This window comes from Zonotrichia leucophrys, chromosome 3 (genome assembly GCF_028769735.1).
Source record: "Zonotrichia leucophrys gambelii isolate GWCS_2022_RI chromosome 3, RI_Zleu_2.0, whole genome shotgun sequence".
NCBI classification, from domain to species: Eukaryota; Metazoa; Chordata; class Aves; order Passeriformes; family Passerellidae; genus Zonotrichia; species Zonotrichia leucophrys.
In genome coordinates this window covers 104,498,583-104,518,094 of record NC_088172.1, presented here as the reverse complement: position 1 = coordinate 104,518,094, position 19,512 = coordinate 104,498,583, and the positions used below count along the sequence as shown (strand labels likewise).

The 19,512-nt window shown below is 46.3% G+C and overlaps 1 protein-coding gene across 3 annotated transcripts in view; it reads right to left on the bottom strand.

Moving 5' to 3' along the window:
• BMP2 (bone morphogenetic protein 2) overlaps positions 1-19,512 on the bottom strand; it is a 180,708-nt gene that overhangs the window by 102,322 nt on the left and 58,874 nt on the right. Inside the window, exon 1 of one of the 3 annotated variants that reach the window (XM_064709805.1) lies at positions 12,036-12,108. The exons of 1 other annotated variant lie outside the window; for it this stretch is intronic. The gene's annotated coding sequence lies outside the window, so the exon portion shown is untranslated. Of the gene's footprint in view, positions 1-12,035; positions 12,109-19,512 lie in introns of those variants that run through there. One more of the 3 variants, XM_064709808.1, reaches the window with a different exon arrangement.

The following is a 19,512-nucleotide window of genomic DNA, read 5'->3' as shown; positions in this document are numbered from 1 at the left end:
AGATATTGTTAGTTTAGTGAGGCACTCAGGTGCGCTCTGGGGTGGGGCGGCTAGAGCGGCGGGAGCAGCCCCCACCTCCCCTCAGAGCTTCGGAGAGGAGCTCCCAGTCTCTCCTCACACTCTTCAGAGGGCTCCCGCTTCTTCTCATAGCTTCAGGAAACCCCTTCTCCCACACAGCTCTGGCAGCCCCGTTCTCCCCCTCACGGGAAGGGGCCCGGCCATGCCCGTTCTCCCCCTCACGGGAAGGGGCCCGGCCATGCCCGTTCTCCCCCTCACAGCCCGGGCCGTGCTCCATCCTCCCCTCACGGCCTCTGAAGGATCCCCCTCCTCTCCTCAGAGCTTCGGAGCGGAGCTCCCAGTCTCTCCTCACACTCTTCAGAGGGCTCCCGCTTCTTTTCACAGCTTCAGGAAACCCCTTCTCCCTCTCAGCCCTGGCAGACCCGTCCTCCCTCTCAGCCCGGGCCGTGCGTTCTTCACCTCACGGGAAGAGGCCCGGCCGTGCCCGTTCTTCCCCACACAATTCAGGCAGCCCCGTCCTCCCCTCACAGCCCGGGTAGCTCCATCCTCCCCTCACGGTCAGGAAGGATCCCACTCCTCTCCTCACAGCTTCTGAAGGATCCCCCTTCCCTCCTCACAGTCCAGGCCAGCCCCTTCCTCCCCTCACAGCACAGCCTCAGGGAGGAGCCCCCCGTCTCGCCTCACAGCCTCGGAGAACCCCTCCTCTCTCCACAAGGAGACCGATGCCCAAACACCCAGATCCGGATGCAGCAGCTCTGCTGTTCCAAAACACTGAGAAATAGGTCCTGAAGGTTTTCACGCAGCAGGGCTGACAAGCCACCCCGTTCCACGTTACCAGTGACAACCTGCACCTTGCCACCCCCCCTTCCCTCACAGACCCCAGCCAGGTCTTCTGAGGTGACTCCTGACACCCGGCAGCCCAGGAACCACAACATCTTACACTTCCAGCAGACATTTGGGTTCAGTGATGCCACTTCCCAGCCAAAAGGGATCATCCATCTTTATTAACCAAACTCAAGTGAGCAGCTATGTCAAATGAATTCACAACATGCACATAAACCCATCACATGTATTATTGGAGTATCTGCACCTTAGCTGATGGATTTCTCATTAACACAAGTGTACTTTAGCCCTGCTCATAATTCAAACCTCGCTGCTGGCCAGCCACATGTCTGGCAGAGCCAGGAGAACTACTTTTTCCATGTTCACAAGCATCCCTGCCAGTCCTTGGTGTCACCACCTGATTAGATCTCTGGCACGGAGGAGAGCATCGCCTCACCACGCCTGCCTCAAAACGTGGCCTTGAGGGTGAAGGCAGAAGAGGAGCGGCAGATGTTCCATGTACCAAACTGACTTTTCTGCAGATCAGCTGGCTTGCCCTTAGTAAAAAGGCACAATTACTCAATCAGATCAATCAAGAACGCAACGTACTTGAAGCTACTGTTCACTGTTCATTCCAAACCTTGCCTACATATTTGAGCAGCAAATGTGAAATGAAAAACCAGACATGAGTCCCTGGTCCACCAATCCTTCCTTGAGCCAACAGAGTTCCTGAGCTACACAGAGAATGTGTGAACATGACATGAGTTCACACCTTGGCCAAACCAGGGCAGATGCTTGGGAGGCAAAAAAACCACCCCAGCACCCTTTTTAATACTTTACTCTGAAACAGCTGTAGAGTTTTAATGTAATCAAAATTATATATTCTTCCCTGTGCTCAGCCTCAGAAGCTGCCAAAGCATTTCTGCCAATCATTTCCAGCCTGCAGCAGCCCTCAGTGTGGATGATTTCAGCACGCATGGTAAAAGTTTCACAGCATTAGAGGCCGCCACAATGGAAATTGTTGGGCATCCCTGGTTTCACTTATAATAATGAAGCTTGCTTGAAAGCTAGGAGCAGTTTGATGTAGTAGTTTTTACATAATAAAGACCGTTTTTTGTGAAACCAAATTGTTTTACAGCTGAATGTTTTAACTTTCCAAGTTAATCTTGACTCATATGTTTTATTCTCACCATATCACTGTATTTCATTGTTTCAACTCATACATATGTTACATGAAAACAAATGTTAATACATACCATGTGTGCAGACTGTTACACCCCAGTGAGCTTACACTGTTACACTTTACGATATGATAATAGAAAATCACTGCTATCAAACATCCTATTTTCAAATTTCAGAATCAAAATGTTTTGACTCTTCCAAAGTAAAACTCAGAATATTCCTTACACAGCAAGTGTCCAACACACTCCAACTTCATTGAGTGCCTGATCTGATGGGGTGTGCAAACTCATTTTGAAACTTCAAATTTTGTTTTAATTGAGAAAGTTCTACTTTCCAACCAATTTTACCAATAGCATATAACACCTAAACAATAACTTTGAGACTCTAAAGTGCTTGAGTAAATAGGTCACTATCTGAGAAAATGGGGTATCCGCTCAATGAGAAAAAATTGGGATTTCTTCATCTAACATTCAAAATTCTGAAGGTTTTGCTGATTTTTCTTTAATACTGGACAGTTCTGGCCAGAAAAAAAAAAAAATTAGCAATACTGTCAGCATTTGCACCTGTGGTCCTGTCATTCATGCATACATTTTGCAGAGCTTAAGCTATTGAAGCTTTGGAACCTATGTAACTTGCTCATATGTAAAATCAGAGCAATCACAGCAGTGAACTGGAAAGATTTTAATGTCCTCTTGTTAAACACTAGCAGATTCCTCCCCATATATCTGTGGCCTTCCCCAAGGTTCTCATCACTGACTCTATCTCCATTATCTAAAAATAAAATTCATGGACACAAAAACACAAACCGTGACCACAAAGCAGACCTGGAGCTTGTTATGAGACATGCAGGGTTCAACTGAAAACCAAACATCCTCAGAGGAATGGCCAGAAACCTGCTTTTGGGAAACATGTCTGGAGGTCATATTGGCATGGAGGGAGACTGCTGGAACGGACTGAGTGCCTTGGGGCAGAAATTCTCCTGGCTTTATCTTGTCATTCAGTTCCAACAAGTTCTTAGATCCTTTCTACATTTACTCCTTTAATATTTTACAGACGTCTCCCTTATGTAAATGTTCTCTGGACATTGTGTGCCATTTATTTACAGCAGGTTATTCCATACACAGCTCCAACAGTGCCTGCTGGTAACATTCACTGCTGCTGCCAACAATTCTTGAACCAAGCCACTATCTGCATATTCTCCTTTGGGCTACTAGCAAGGTCCTTCAGTTCTCATTCTGTTACTGCCACCGAGACAGCTCCTTTAGACTTTAAAACAAAATTAATAATCTGGGAGAAAATAAAAGCCATGTGGGACTGTTGTGCTGCTGGCAAGTATCATCCTAAATCCACTGCGGTCAGTGGGACAGATTTTGACATCCTGTAAATGGTCACAACAATGGCAATGAAACCAAAGCTCTTCTCCAGGGTCCAACCTACCAACACTACCTCCCTGCTCAATACCCTTATTTTTTATCTAACATCAAGAACTTGAGTTTATCAAATCCTCTGGGCTGGCAGCTATGGTTAACATGAGACTGTGGGCACCTTGGAACAAAATCCCATGTGTTTGTACACACTTCCCTGGAGATGCAATTCCTCTCTCCTGCTTTTTAGCTGGACAAGAATTGTTTATTCTCAGCTGCATCTGCTCCAACAACAGAGACAGATCTGCAGCTCTCCTGGACACCTGTGTCAGATGGTCTCTCCCTTCCAGGCCAATAGCTCAATACTCAAACCTCAATTCCCAACATGATTGCTACATATCCCCCCTTGATTGTGTTTAAGGCCTTTCAATGGGCAGACTGTTGTCCATTTCTGCTGGAGAACAGTTTATATCAGTGACTCCCTATGTATTGGGGTGGCAGATGATGTCTTAACTTGCCATAAGCTGCTGTTTCAGAAGGCCTAATAAACTCAACTGAACAACAGCCTAAGAAAGGAAGTAGGAGATTAAACAGGCTGGTATTTCTACCCCCTTCTGCTTCCTAAGAAAGACAAAATAAAAACCAAACAAGCAGTGGCCCAAACTGGAGCGCACACAGCTCTCCCCATTAACTCGGTGTTTGTCTGTGTTACCTATGAACCAACATGGTTTCAATTTAGCTTCTTATTAATCTCGTGCATTTCTTTCAACTGCTATTTTAAAAATAGAAACTTCATGTTGAACATTTTAATAGCATTACATTTCAAAGGCAACAATCTGCTGTACTGATTTTTTTTCCAAAAACTTTATTGCCAGATGTAAGTATGTGTGATTAGTGATATTCTTTGTAAGTATGTGCGATTATTGATATTCTTTGTCTTCCCACAGGTTTCTCTTTTCCTTATTAAACAACATATCTGTAGGTAAGCAGCTCTGTGAAAGTCTAGTGAGGTCCATGAGAAATCACTTGTCACCAGCACACGGATCCATCTTATCCAACTTCAGGCACTTGGCTAAACTGCTTAAACTAGGAGTTCCCCCATCCTGAATTCCCTTTATATTTAGTAGAAATTACTGAAGACATCCAGGTAGAGGCTCCATGTACAGCCTGTTGGAGCAGGAGTGCAGGAGCTGCAGCCCTCAGCAGGCTCAGCTGTGTGACTCTGACCCAGCCAAGCACACCAGCATTTATCTGACTGCAGTGTGTGAGCAGCCCTGTCACAGCCAAGGCAGCACACAGAGAACCACACTCCTGGACTGGAGGTTTGGGAGAGGTAAGCTGTGTTTTCATGCAGTTCCAAGGAAGCCTAACAGTCTCAACATTATTTACACACTACTGCAGAATATCCTCCTACCAACAGCTGGGGCTTCTGGTAGCCAAAGGCAAACCATCTATTGTAATACTATTCTTCTGTTGTAGGAAACAAACTCTTCCAGGCAGAATATTTTTTAAAACAAAACAACCCAAGCAAAGGCACAAATTAAGCCCCAGAAATTAAATACTGAAATAATTTTTACAGCATAGAGAGATCAAACTGCAAACAAGCTGCAAAAGCCATTAGTAATTTAACATTCTATTTTTCCTTTTTTCCCAAAGTGTGATTCTTTTCTTCAAGCCAAGCATACTTTGCTGGGACCAAACCTTCACATTAGATTTCCTGTGCTGTGGACTTGATGAGATAAAGCAGTTTCTTAGGATCAACAAATCACTTCGTCAAATAAGCCCATTGGTAAATATTCTCAACAGCAATTAACATCCTGGAGTAAAGAACTCATTTGGGGCTGCATTCCTCACTCAGGCAAGCCCTTCCCTCTAACACCAGGACTGCAGGAGAGAGTCCTAACTTGGAAGCCATCCTGGCTCTCACCATTCCCTCCACATCAGCTATTTTCATTCTTCTTATCAGGAAATGGAGTCAAAGGTTGGACAGAGATGCTTCCCCTCAGTTCTCAAGCCCTGTGCAGAATGGGCCATGCAGTGGTTTGCCAGCTGTGTCTCAAGGCCCTGGGGAAGCAGGAGGCTTTTCAGCATTTCTTCTCAGCAGAGCAAACAGAATTGCTGCTGTCACCCAGGACCTGGGCTGCCCTGATCTGTGCAGTACCAGCAGTTTGTAACAAAGGTATTGCCACTCCAGGGAGGTGGAGGAGGTAGAAATTCTAGACTGAAGAATTGGAATGGAAAAGGGTTTTTTCTCTCACCCCATGTAAGGCTCTGCCTGGAAGTAAAGCAAGGCATTGACTGGTAGGGTTTTAGTGCTAAACCCCAGAGTCAGGGTGGTCCCTGATGAACAAAGATATAAAGCAGAAACTCAAGATGCATTAGAGAGGGTGACTTTGGGTTTTTCTCTGCAGATATTAAACAAATACATCCCATTAAGATGCATTATAATTCTCTGTGTTTTGACAAGAATACACAGGCACCATTTTGAAATCAGAACAATAAAAGACAATGTGCAATATTCTTCAGAAAACCCAGCTTTAGTCCTGCTCTTGTTGAAATGAGCATTCTCATCTTGTTTGAGTAACCCGATACTACAATGCACTAAAAAGCACAATATGCTAGAACAGAAAATGAACAAAGTATCAGGATGCAGCAATTTATGTTGAGTCAGCTTCAACTTACCCACTGATCTACTTCTGAAAACTTTATGGGGCTCTAACCTTATAAACAAACCTGGGAATAACCATAAAGGTGCAGTTCTTTAAAGTGTTTCCACCTTTGAAAAGATCCTCCATTTTTGTGGGGAAAATCATCTTCTTGCCATTCAGAAAGAGCTAAGTAAGTGTGAGTATAAGAACTGATTATAAAAAGCCTACTGAACTGGAGTTAACAATAACGCCTCAGTCTTGAAAACATAGAAAGTAAATGCAATTTTACATTAAAGATCTGAAAACAAACTCAAGGCTAATATTCTCAGGGAGGAAAAAAAAACTTTTGATCTTTTTCTTTCCAGGGGGGAGCCAATATCAACATGAGTGATTTTGTACTATATTCAGGAGTCTTTATGTGGGTTAATAATGTTAAAGTTATTCCACTGCTTTTTCAAGCTTTTCTGGAATCAGCTCCTTGGTGAAACAGGGCCCTATTGAAGACTCTTGAATTTGCATAGCATGTGCAAGACATTTAGATTTATATTCCATGTTAGGCTTGTGTGTTTAGAGTTTACTCAGGCATATGCAATTCATTGGCTGTATTGTTATCTTCACAATGAACAAGCACACTCACTTCATCTGAAAGAAATACAACTTCAAATGGAGAAAATTAAATTTCCATGAAAATTCCCATCAATAAAGGCTTAGCTCAAATGTACTAAGGTCAAAATACTTTGATTTGAGCCTACCTGGGTACTGTGTGACTTATGTAGCAAAACTATGAAATCATTTGGAAATTATTCTTTTGGAAGTGCTGCTGCAATGACAATTATTCACATTACAGTTCTCCCTAAAAGCCTTTGGTGTTCATGATTGTGGTGGTTTGACCAGGAAGGAGTGGGAATTCTGGGATGCTGTGGTCAAACCAATGGATGTTCGGAGTTTGATACTGACACCTGGTGTAGCCAGTGGGGTTTGGACACACCTCCGAGAATACACAGGGGTTAAAAAGCAGGGCTCTGGCCCTGGGAGGCTCTCTTGGGACGTCGTGGAGAAGAAGTCGGATCTCCCTCCCCTGTCCAGCCGCTGCTGCTGGGCGGGGGAGGGGCAGCCACGTGGTAGGCCCTGGGCCTGGACAGAGATGGGAGGTGAGGAGGCCCTCGAGGATGGAAGGGTGGAAGATCCCAGGGAGTCAGCCCTCGGGCAGCCATCTCCCCCCCAGGAGGGAGAGAGAGAGCCGGCGACACCGAATGTGATAGCAGCCAGCCCAGGGGGGGGGGGGGGGAAGAGTGCCCGGCCGGAGCGGCAGCGTGTGTGGGAGTGCCGCAGCTCCGGGACAGACAGAGACTGAAAGTTTTAACCCCTTTCTTTCATGATTGGGGCCTTGCAAAAATGCTAACCCTCCTCGAAGCTGAATAAGAAGGGAGATAAGAGATGAGATGAGACAAGGACCTGGCCCGAAGAACGTGGAGATGATTGAATGGGGAGAGATGATTTGGAGTGGCCTTTTGGCTGGACTTTTCTTGTGGCCATGGACTCAGTTTGTTCCTGTGACACAGAGACTGCACTTAGGGGGAAGCAGTGGCTCAGAACCAGGAGGGTTCATCGTGGGGACCCCCCGGCCCCAGGGGGTTGGAAAAATATGGGGGGGACAGATGTCCCAAAGCAGAGACTGTGCCTTTTTGGAGTGAGACAAGGCATCCTTAAAAGACAACCCTAAAAGCAGCTCTAGTCCATGCACGGTGGTGAGAGCACTGGGCATGGAAGGAAGATGTCACAAGCGGCAAAAGGACTTTTTTCCGGGCGGTGCCGAGTGACATGGAAGCACACGAGGTTTCAGTGTGTTTCCAGGGGAAGCCTATGGAACAAGAAGGACTCCTCTCCTCTTCCTGAACTGAAGTTTGAGTATACTAAAGTGTGGTGCCAGGCTGGGCAGTTGGTGATTTGGGAGAATGTATCGGATTGGGAAAGTCAGGTAGTGGGGAGGAGGAAAGTGGTTTTTTGTAAGGTTTTCAATTTTTTTTTCTTTTCCTTATAGTTTTTCCCTATTTTCCTGTAGTTTAGGTAATAAAGTGTTCTTTATGTTTAAGCTGGAGCCTGTTTTGCTTATTCCTGGTCACATCTCACAGCAGACACCAGGGTGAGGGCATTTTCATGGGGGCACTGGCTCTGTGCCAGGCTCAAACCATGACAATGATCCTGTTGTGTTTGGTGATGAATTTACCCACAGAAACTGTCAGATTCTGCCTTGAAGAAATGCTGATGCTGAATCCAAAAAGCATCTACAGAAATGCATAGTCAGTGTTTGGTTTGAGATTTGTGAGACACCACAGCTCATATGCCATTTGCTGTCACCACCAGAGCATGCTGGGGTGCTCTCCAAAGCAGGACCAGCACTGGGGTTACCCTGTGTGCCTGCCAGTGCCAAGCAGGAATTCTGGGCCAGGGCTGCACAAGGAGGTGACAGAGGGAAGGCTTTGGCTGTGGTGGCTGACAGGGAGAGGCACAGGGGGTGCTGCTCTCTCCCCATGCAGGGCAGAGGGAGGCATGGCAGGGACAAGAGCCAGGAGAGCCAAGAACAGCTTTGACTCAAGGAAAGCAGCACCTACACTGAATCAATGGGGGCAAAAAAGGAGAAGTTGAGCTACTAGAAAAGTTGGCCAAGGGGGGCTGTGAGGACAAAGAAATCCATCAGAGATGGAGGTTTGAAAAGTTGCAAGTGATTTTATGTGCAGATAGCTGGATCTACATCTCACCTACTTCTTGTATTCCCAGTTTCCTTCCCAAATCCCTGATCCTGCACCATCACATGAATGAAAGATCTGCCAACAGGATGAGCCCAGCTGCTGCAGAACACATGTGCTTTCTGCAGGGCAAGAGAAAGGAACCCATGGATCATGAAAAGCTGACTGCTGTGTGCTTTTCATTTTCATTCCTTTCATTAAGAACTTAGTATTTGTTTTATTACTGTTTCATTAAACCCTAAAACTTTCCTTTGGGCCATTGGTCTTTTCTCCTCATAGAGGTGGCTAACCTGGCTAATGTGGAGCTGATGGTGCAGAGAAGAATAAAGTGTATCTCTTCAGGAGGTACAAGAGATGTGCATCACAGCATGCTCTGAAACTGCTTCTGTCTTTACTGAGGAACTGTAGCCACCAAATCAGACAACTGGATCAAAACGGGCACATTTAGATATGTAAGATAGATAAATAGAACATCTGAATTTAAAAGCAGGTCAGTGCAACAGTTCTGCCACTTTGGATCCAAGTGAAATTTGCTGAGAAGGAGCAATCACAGATTGTAATACCATGAGCATTTCAGATGTTCAGCTCCCAGGGAGAAATCAGGCAGCAGCAGCCTTGCCTCCAAACCCACAGCCTCTTATCACTTATATAAATAGCAGGGTTAAAGACCATGGAGGGCTCCCTGCTTCTTCATTTCCTGCAAAATCACCCCAGGGCTGTTATTTGCACATCAGTCACCTGCACCAAGCTGAGCAGTTCTTCTGACAGCACAAGACTTGGTGATTATTTCCAACTATCAAAAATTACCTACCATATTTGAGGGAAGAAGCTGTCCCAACATTATCTGCAGGTGACATCACTGGGTAGGTGATAAAAAATTAAATCCAAGAAAAAATGAATCCATACAAAAATGGAAAATTAAATCCAACAATTGTGCTACAATAAGCCAAAATGTCTGGTTTGCCTTGGCTTGGAGACAGAGGTCAAAAGTAAGGGGTAATTACAGACACCTAATAAAGAATATATAAAATATCAGCATAACTCCCACATCACAAAATGGTGATTGTCTCAGCCATGACTAACAGCTTACTGCAAATCATGTCTTTGAAGTATCCTTAGGGTCTCTGAATAGAAGGCAGATGACAATCCCAAAATACATTCTATTTTCCTCCAAATCACTAAAGAAGAAATCACACCCATCTAGACCCTCTGGCATATGACTCACTGCTATTGATCCTAAAGGAGATGCTGTCATGCAAAAATTCTATTTTTCCACTAGACCTGTTATTTTTTGTGATCTCTGCTGCCCGAAACTTCTGCAAATACAGCTTCACTAACTACAGCAAAAAAAGTTCAAAGATTTTTTTATAGAAAGAGATGGACTGGGCATGAGGAGAGGAAAATAGCAAAGAAGGAGGAGAAAAATCATACAGTGGGACTCAGAAGGACAAGAGATACTGGAAGAAAATAACTAGAAAGACACCAAGAAGTGCATCTAAAGTAAAATAACCAGGAACACAGGGAGTGAGTTGATGATTGTCACCTCTGTTGGAGAGAGTCCTGAGGAGGCCACCAAGATGATTGGTGGGATGGAGTCCCTCTCCTATGAGGAAAGCCTGAAAGAACTGGGATTGCTCAGCCTGGAGAAGAAAAGGCTGTGGGTCACCTAATTGTGGCCCTCAGTTTCTGAAGGGAGCCTACAGGAAAGATGGAGAAGGATTGTTTCCAAGGACCTGAAGTGACAGGACAAGGGGAATGGCCTGAAACTGAAAGAACTGGGGTTAGACTGGATATTAGGACTTGACTGTGAGATGGGGAGGCCCTGGCACAGGCTGCCCAGAGAAGCTGTGTTTGCCCCATCCCTGGAAGTGTCCAAGGCCAGGCTGGATGGGGCTCTGAGCAACATGGGATAGGGGAAGGTGTCCCAGCCCATGGCTGGGGAGTTGGAATTAGATGATCTTTAATGTCCCTTCCAAACCAAACCATTTTGTGATTCTGTGACAGGAAATTACAGGAAAATCCTATCCATATAGAACCAGTGTAAATTTTCCACTCAGTTCATTGGGGCTGGAATTCCTGCTTTTGAAAGCACCAATTCCAAAGTAAACTTAATGTTAATGAGAAGTAAATAAGAACATGCAGCAACACAACCTGAACTGCTCATGAACCCAAAATCATGCCCATAAAGGGTGGGTTCACCACTGAAGTCCCAACAGCAGCATTGCTTGGAGCCCTTACAGCAGGGAGGTCTGGGACAAAGCTGCTGGTGGTGTTCAGGCTCCCAGAGAAGACAACCTGACCCTGTTTCTAACATTCACAACACCAGCTATAAACACCCCCTGCAGCAGAAGGCACTGCTGCAAAACCTTTGTGTGCAGCACCCACCAGCCCAGCCCCGTGCTGAGATCCAGGGACAGATGATAGCTGGTAACATCAGCTGCTATCTATCCAAATAAATGAAGTGTGCCTGGGAACATTCCTGGGCACAGAGGCCAGCTGGCAGGGAATGGCACAACTCTCTGCCAGTAAACACCCCGACCCTTCCCAACAGGGAGCCTGCATGCCATCTCTGCCATAAACACCCCGACCCTTCCCAACAGGGAGCCCCTGAGGGCAGCCCTGGGAACGCGGCTGCTGCCAGCCCTGGCTCCAGACCCGCCCGGGGCAGCGCTGGATGGTGCTGCAGCCAAAACCTCCCCAGGGACTGCTCCCGCAGTCACCGGCACAGGCAGGGACGCTCCCGGTGCAGGAGCAGCCCTGTTAGCAGAGCTACAGCGACTCCTTCCCTCCCTTCCCCATGCTTAGGAGAAATATTTCTCTTGTGCGGAACACATGCGAGCAGCGATTTTCACTGACCTGCCCTTCTCCCATCCCAAACCATCTCCCCTGCTGCTCCCACATGCAGAAGATCCATGGCAAGGGCTGCTAAAGCAACGGGAATGGTCCAGCTTGCTCGTTGGTTCACTGAGCGCTGAAGGGCAAACCCACCTCATGGGTCAGGAAGGGATGCAGAAGGATAAGAGCATGGAATGCTTCCAAACCTGTCCCACCTCCTGTGCACACAGAGGCCTCACTGCACAAACCTGTCCAGGGATACCTCATGATTTTTTTAAAGTCATTGAGGCAGCACTTGTGTCAGGAGTGCTTGAAAACACAGCCCTGTGCTCCTGCTCCAGCAGCCTCACCCCCTTATGTTACTGCATCTTATTGGAGGGGTCCCATGCTGTTATCTCCTTATCACAAAAGTTCCATACCTTCTCTGTGTTTCTCATGGACAGCTCCTCCAAGCACTACCACTTTCTCCTTCACACAGCAGCCACATGACTCCCACTCCCTTCTCACCCACCCACCCCACTCTTTATAGCACTCCTCTTCTCATTGGTTACACCTGTGGCCTGTTAAAGTCAGGCCTGCTCCTAATCTCTGCTAATTGGCCCAGCTGCAACTCATTAGGGATGACATTACTTTTTGCACTATCTTTATTTTCTTATATTCTATCTCCCTGCACCACCTCAGCAGTTCTTCACAAGACTAAGAAATGGCCCACAAAGCATATCTTGAGGCTTTGGCTGCAGAAAGAATGCCTGGTTTTCTAACAGCCACTATTTTGATACTCATAACCTGTGACACTCCAATCAATTTGGAAATGACTGGAAATATATTTTAATTAATGAAAAGAAAAATAATCCATTCCTTTGTGTGATTCACTAGAAAAAATATTCATGTTGGCTTCTACAGCAAGAGCTTGGGTAACAATCTTATACAAACCTCTGTGTGTGCACATGTGTGTTTATACAAAACCCTCATCAGTTTAAACTGTATTTGCTGTTAAGAAGATCATTTACCTTCTAATAAATCCTAATTAGATCATAAGCCCAAGTGTACTGAGAATAAATGTGTATTGACAAGCATATAGAGTGCTGGGAATTCACAGGGCTCCTCTTTCCAGCTGGGATCTGTCCCTACACGTTGTGTGTGTAGGTGCAGAGCACGAGCAGGGCCTGACCTTTCCCCAGCTTGTGCACAACTTGGCAGGTTGTGCAGAACTCCCTACCAGGAAACTTTTGGGGATAGGAGAGGAACCCAGCTGCCATGTGCCAGTGACTCAGAGATGAAAACTGCCCATTTCAGAGTTGTTCTTGTGCTTGGAATTTGAAGGAGCCCGCTCCTTTGCTGGAAGTTTGAACAATTCATACTGGGGATTGCAGTCCCCCAGTGTGTTTTGTACAGGTTCCCCACAGTGCTGCAGGGAAGCCTGGTCAATGCCCTGCCAGAGCAACCTCAGCTCCCTCCACCCCAGAGAGGACTGACACAGGCCTGACCTGGTGGCACTGGGCACTCACAGGCTAGGATGACCCTCGTTCTGGGCAAGGGTGGCAGCTCAGGGGACAGGTGGCCTCCCTAAAGCCTTGCTGCCTCTCAAGGACAGAGGGACCTGCCAGCCCAAAATGGTGCCTGTGGCCAAGGCAATGCTTAGATATGCTGTCCCTGAGGAAAAGCCCCCCTGGCAGCAGCTGAGGTTCCCTGGCCCTGCAGGAATGTGCCCGTTGTACACCCCAAGCCCGGGGCAGGTGCTACCACTGCAGTTTGGTAACCTGAGAACCAGCATGGATGTGCTGCTGTGAAATACCACACATGGTGCAAGAGAGGGGAGGGCTGAATCCTCTCCTTCTGAGTCATTCAGGTCTGTATCCCGATTTAGCAAGGAGTATTTGGAACTTCTTGATTTTTATCTCTTTACTATCTAATTTTGTGAAGATTTCTCGCAGTTTATAACAGGCACAATTGCTTTTGAGTACATCTGAAAACAGACCCTGTTTTAAAAAGAACGTTTTATGGATTGCTATTGGTGCAGCCCAAAGCCATCCTTAAGAGCAGCCTAAGCCTACAGTGAAATCAGCAGATAGTGTGGAGTGACACAAGAGGATCTAGGAAAAGAAAGAGTTGAGATGTGCTCCAGCCCCAAGACTAAGCCACGAACCTGATGCCTGCCAAGGTTTAGAGCTTTGTGTGCAGATGTTATGGCAGGACTGCTCTGTGACATGAACAGTTGTGTGGTAGTAGAAAGCTTCCCTTTGAAAGCTCAAGCACAATGCAAACCAAAGCACAGAGGCAGATTCCTGCTTGGCACCTGTACAGAAGGGCCTGGCAGAGCCTGTGGATGAGCTCTGTCTGTCCATCCAGGCATGCTGAACACAGCACCTGCATGGCCCACATGCACGGGGAATTTCTGCACTCTACAACTGTAGCTTGGCCATACCCTGGAGGTGCAAGAATCCATTCCCTGGCTCTCTGGTGATTGCACAGAAGGGAGAGGGAGCCAAAGCCTCCCACAGAGCCCCAGTGGGATCCAGATGTGCTGCCATTCCCATCAGTCAGGATGATCAACAGGCCAGCACTGCTATGGGGACACTGCTATGTGACAATCCCCAATGTCCCACAGACAAGCAAGGGGATGAGTGTGGGGCTCAGACAGAACCTGGCAGAGAGTAATGTCATGCTGACACATAAAAATAAGCCAAGACAGCAGACTACAGGTAAACTTGAACATGTCAGGCTGGGAAAAGTGGCAATTCCAAGTAGGTCAGGACAGCAATGTCCATCAGAGGAGCAAGGGCAGTAATATCCAAACCTCAGTCACAACCTAGAGACTTCCAAATCAGGCTGATGCTCTGAAAAGGCTTTACCCCCAGTAAATAATGGCAGCACAGTGTGCAAAGGACTCCTGCCCTGTGGGGAAACAGAGCTTTCCACAGCAGAGCAGCCCCAGGCTTTGAATACGTTGTACCTTGTTTCCACACCTGTCCAGAACTGGACACCTTTGCATTAAAACATTCCCAGGACACAACTTGGGGCCAAGCTGTGAACCCTGCACTGCCCGTGCTCCCATGGGCTCTGTACTCCCCAGGCAGGGGATCACTCAGTGGCCAGCAGCAGAGGCTGGGCTGGCTCTCCCGAGGGAGGGCAGCGCTCAGATGTAGGTCTGGGGAAGCAGCTCTTTGAACCTTTAAGTCATTCACACAAGAAAGCAACTCTGACAAAAGCTGTGGAATCTTCTGAACACCTCTTCAGACAGCAGAACAGAAAGACAGACTTCCTCTCCTGTGTCATTACACACACACCCTGCCCCAGAATCAGAGTTTAAATCAAGTTCTTTGACACACATCAGAAACCTTCAGTGTAGAATTTCTGAGACACCAAAATCCCTAAAGACAGACCTAACACAGACAGCCACTGTCAAATCATTTAATTGCTTTCATCAATTGAAAGTATCTTTTGATTCAAGAACAAATGCTTAGCAAGACCTTGCTGAGAAGAGACATAACCTTAGGGCTGAAAAGCAGAGCAACATGTATAATTTTTCCCTTTGCAGATAAACAGCCCTGCTTTTTAAGTAGCTCCTGAGAAGGACATCTAAGCATTGCTGCTGTGAATAAAGCAGACAGTTCACAAGACAACCAGTTCCTGCCTGCATGCATGAGCCTCACGCCAGCAAACCTAATTGAAAATAATCTGTGATCGACGCTCTGCATTCTTCAGGAAAAGTGCTTTTATCCCATCTTTTCCCATCTCTCCTCCTCCCCTCCAACCTTAAATGAATCACATATTGAATCACTGCAGCATGGCTGTATTTGATCATGATTTATAGGGCACTGTCTGCCTCACTCGGTGTGCAGCCTTTGGAGGGAGGAGGTATTTTGGACAGGGAAGTACAGGCTGTCAGCACCCAATAAATTATTAGTAGCAGCCATTTCCTGAAGTAAAGACCAATATAAGATCAACCTTCTAAGTGGACAGGTGCACAGGGGTGTCTTACATCAACAGCTTGCCTGGCACATGATCCAAATTCTCAGTAACTGCAATCAAAGGTGGCACTGAGAAGAGAAAGGTTTTACTGATAGCTGTTAATAAATCAATGAGGAGCTCTGGGCACTGCAGAGAATGAGCAGGGACTGGACCCCACTGCTTGCTGCTCTGGGTACCAAAGCAAAGATTAAGATAAATCTCCTGCCCTTGTTTGACAGGAGAGTGCAATATTTTGATCAGCAAAACTTCCAAATCTGCAAACTCAACATAAAAGTTGCATGCAAGAAACATTGATGTAAGTTTTAATCATCTCTTCTCCATCATCAGCATTCCCCAGCCTATTGTTTCGCTGCTTCCAACTTCCTTCTTTCCAGTTTTCTCCATGGCAAACAAGTCTATGAGCAGCAGCATGTTCAGACTACATTGCAGCTCACACATTGATAGTGGTACATACTGATCTGTAGCAGTCATGCTGCAGCTGGTCCTGCACCATAAGAAAGGCGTAGGAAACTATCCCCAGACAGCACCACATAAGGATTTCTTGGCTGTATCCTATCAAAAGAGGGACAGTTAGTGTGCTTTGGTCCATGACAGCAGATGGAATACTCAGGGCTAAGAAGGAACTTCAGAGCAGCTCCATGACAGCTGTGTGATAACTGCAAAGCTCTTCAAAGATGTTTTTAAAATGCAGCAAACAAGGGAGATGAAGAGAAGGGGAGAAGTGGGTCTGTGTCCTGTCCCTCAGCACAGCTTCCCTGTGCCCAAGCTTTGTTTGAGGCAGACAGATCAGCACACCCAGGAGCTTCCAGGCACACAACAGGGCTGGTTACTCACTGCTGTCAGAGAGGGACAATTCATTCCTGCAGCACCCTGAGCAGCCCCAAGGCCATGACAGCAGTCAGGGTTTGGCTGATTCCTACAGCCTCTGCACCCTGGGCTGTTTTTGCTGAGCACCACCAGAGGGCTCAGCACAGTGCAATATACCAAAACAAAGGGTTGACCCCAAAATCCCACACCTAGACACAGTGATTGGTCGGCAAACCCTCTGATTAGATCTTTACAAATCACAGTTCTTCTTAAAATATGCTCACTGTTCAAGAGGAATTACTGGTTTCATCCCACAGTCACCTGGGGAGAATGATTCCCTATTGCTGTTTAGAGGGTCAAAGCTCAGTATCCAAGGGCCTTCAACTACTGATGAATTAATAAAAATACATGTTGGGGGTTTCTAAATGCACTTAACACCAGGACACAATGACTGAGAGCTGGTAACTCTTACAAACTCCTGATAAATCTACATTTTGTCTACTTTATATTTGGGCAACATATATGGAGTAATATCTTCCTCCCTGGAGCTCCACATCCTACTTAGCTGTACTAAATGTCTCCAATCCCATCTATTCAATTGCATCAACGATTTCTGAGAAATCTCTCTTACAAGTGAATTTTTCATCCTGACTTCTGAGTCCTGTGTGATGTCTCTGACACTAAAAAGACAAAAGTTGGGCCCTTGGGGTCTTGTCAAGAGCTAATGTAAGACAAAATGCTTGTAAGCTTTGATTGAAATACTTCCTCTCTCCCAGCACCAGCTAATGATTCTGAACGACTTTGTTCAGTGTATACTTCCCTGCCTTGAAACAGATACTGTGTCAAGTAGGATTTATTGGTGATTTAACTCTATCATGCCTTCAGAGCAGCTTCAGCAGCTCCAAAAGCTGTTAAAAAGAGCAGGGAACATTCAGAGGCTGGGCCAGGGTTAAAGAGAGCATCTCTGATCACCAAAGTGATGAAAAGTGATCAAGAATGGGAATCACTGTAACTACTTGTCCCAAGCTATTGTCTTTCATATTGGAACTGCCAGAACATGCAGGATTTGGGGATGGAAATGACAGCTTGATGTTCTGAGTCATCACCTGGTGCTTGGAGAGAAGCAGTATTTGAATTAAAGCTTTTAAATCATTTGGTTTTACAAGAGCATTTACCTAAAAGGACAGTGGTAGAGTGGAGGAAATGTCCACTGCACAGGAGAAAGGCTAAAAAATCCCCAGAATTCCACGTTTGACTGTGCCAAGAGCTGCTTTGTGACAGCAGGCAAATCCCTTCACTCCTCTTTTCATTTGTTTTCCTTTCCCACTGTACATCTGCCTTGTCTATTGGGAAAGAGAGATTTATGAGTGTCTTAGGGATTTGGTGGTGCAAGCACTTCTCCTCTCCAATCTTGAGAGGAAGGTGCAAGCCCCACCCTTTGGCTCCAAGGCTGTTGCTGCAGAGACTTGCACAGCACCTGCAGGGACCTCAGGAGCACTGCAAGGGGAGTGCATGGATGCCTGTAACCCCATCAGCTCTCCCTGGGCAGAGGCACCCACAGGGAAACAGCTCCATGCTGGCTCCTCAAAGTGAATGGGGAGGTGGGAGCAGAGGCCAGCATGGGAACAGAGCAGCAAGGGCCACCACAGGTCCCTGCAACCCCTGATTCTGTCAGTGAGAGCACTCACACAGCCAGGGATGCTCCCCCAGCTGGGCATTCCCAAGTGGTGAATTTTGTGAGCCACAGATGGTGCCTTTGCGTTAAACACTCTCAGAGGAATTTTATTCTTGAATTTTCCAGTCTCTTGAGGCAAGTTAATATGACCTCTTCTAAAGGAAGGAGTGAAATATAATCCAGCAAGGCAATATAATGCAGGACAAACTGGGGGCAGAACAGCAGATGATATTTGCTGATCCCTGACTATTCAAGGTGGTGTTTCGGCATCTTTGCAGGAGACACAAGTAGCAGAATTTCCTGCTGAGAGCTGAAGGCACTGAACTGCTTTAGGAGGAGCTCAGAAGTTCACAGCTCTGGCAGCCCACGAGTGTCACCTGTCTGTAACCCCTGGAACAATTCTGTTCCCAATGTGGTTTCTCTGAAGCCAGTTTGGAGTTTGCCTCAGCTGAGCAGAAGGGAAAACCAAAGCCTCTCCTTTCCTGACATGGTGTGCATTTATTCCCATGGATTTTAGTCTGATCCTCTGTCCTTAGTGAAAGCCACACGCACAAAGAACTGTAAGGACAGGTCACCTGAGAGTCCCTCTCTTTGTGCTCTCACCTTTCAGGCACTGCACACGTGGTGGGAGATATCTCCTCTGGCCAAACCAGGTACCAGCATCCAGACATGTGACAGCCTATTTCTCCTGAATTTTAACAGGGTTTGGGCAGGATTAACATTTCTTATTTCATGCTGGAAGCTTGTGACAGAAAGAGAATTTAAACTTGAAACATCAATATAAAAATCTTAAATCACCCAAGCTATGCCTGCAAACACTAATTCCACACTGGAGCAAATCTGCAGTAGATTGCAAAGGTGCAGACCACGCAGTGCCAGGATTTTTTCCCACCCTGTGCCACTGTCCCTTTGCCATGCTTCTGTCCCTAATTTAACAAGGGCGCTTCCAGCAGTAGATTTCTTTCTCTAAAAAGATTCACACATGAAGTAGCACTAACAACTGGTGTGGTCCAAACAATGCTCAGCAAGACATTGTATTTACCTCTCCAGCATTCCTGGAGAATGAAGACAACATTCTATCAGCATTCATCCTCCTAATCATAAGCCAAGATGAAATATTAAGCCCTGAAGTAATAAATTTCATCCAAACGGAGAGGGATCCAATTTAATGTATTCTGCATTTAGTGTAAGAGTCATCTGGAGATAAAGGACAGAGCTCTCATCATCAGAAAGAGATGAGGAAACGGCTTTGGTGTGGAGGTTCTGCAAGGCACAAGCAGGAGTGTCATGACCACAGACTTGTCTACATGGGGACAACTTGAGGACATTGACTGAAAGTTTAATTTTAATTTAGGGAGGGGTTCTTTTAAACTGTGTTAAATCCTTGTTAAATCCAAACAACTGGTTTCAAGTTGTGGCCACAAATGGATTTCTCTGCTTTC